The sequence below is a fragment of the Trichomycterus rosablanca genome, chromosome 6 (assembly GCF_030014385.1).
Source record: "Trichomycterus rosablanca isolate fTriRos1 chromosome 6, fTriRos1.hap1, whole genome shotgun sequence".
Taxonomy (NCBI): Eukaryota; Metazoa; Chordata; class Actinopteri; order Siluriformes; family Trichomycteridae; genus Trichomycterus; species Trichomycterus rosablanca.
The window spans coordinates 52,604,044-52,604,805 of NC_085993.1; positions in this window are offsets into that span (position 1 = coordinate 52,604,044).

Genomic DNA, 762 nt, shown 5'->3' on the forward strand with positions numbered 1-762 from the left:
TAAGATGAGATGATGAGATGAAATGATCAGGTGTGGTGAGATTAAATGTTCAGGTAAGATGAGATGATGAGATGTTCAGGTAAGATGAGATGATGAGATGTTCAGGTAAGATGAGATGATGAGATGAGATGTTCACGTGAGATGAGATGATAAAATGATCAGGTGTGATGAGATGATGAGATGTTTAGGTGTGATAAAATGATGAGATGATGAGATGTTCAGGTAAGATGAGATGATGAGATGTTCAGGTAAGATGAGATGATGAGATGTTCAGGTAAGATGAGATGATGAGATGATGAGATGTTCAGGTAAGATTAGATGATGAGATGAAATGATCATGTGTGGTGAGATGAAATGTTCAGGTAAGAAGAGATGATGAGATGTTCAGGTAAGAAGAGATGATGAGATGTTCAGGTAAGATGAGATGATGAGATGATGAAATGATGAGATGTTTAGGTGAGATGAGATGATGAGATGATAAAATGATCAGGTGTGATGACATGATGAGATGAGATGTTCAGGTAAGATGAGATGAGATGTTCAGGTGTGATGAGATGATGAGATGATAAAATAATCAGGTGTGATGAGATGATGAGATGAGATGTTCAGGTAAGATGAGATGATGAGATGTTCAGGTGTGATGACATGATGAGATGATGCGATGAGATGATGAGATGTTCAGGTGTAATGAGATGAGATGATGAGATGTTCAGGTGTGATGAGATGATCAGATGTTCAGGTGTGATGAGATGATGAGATGTT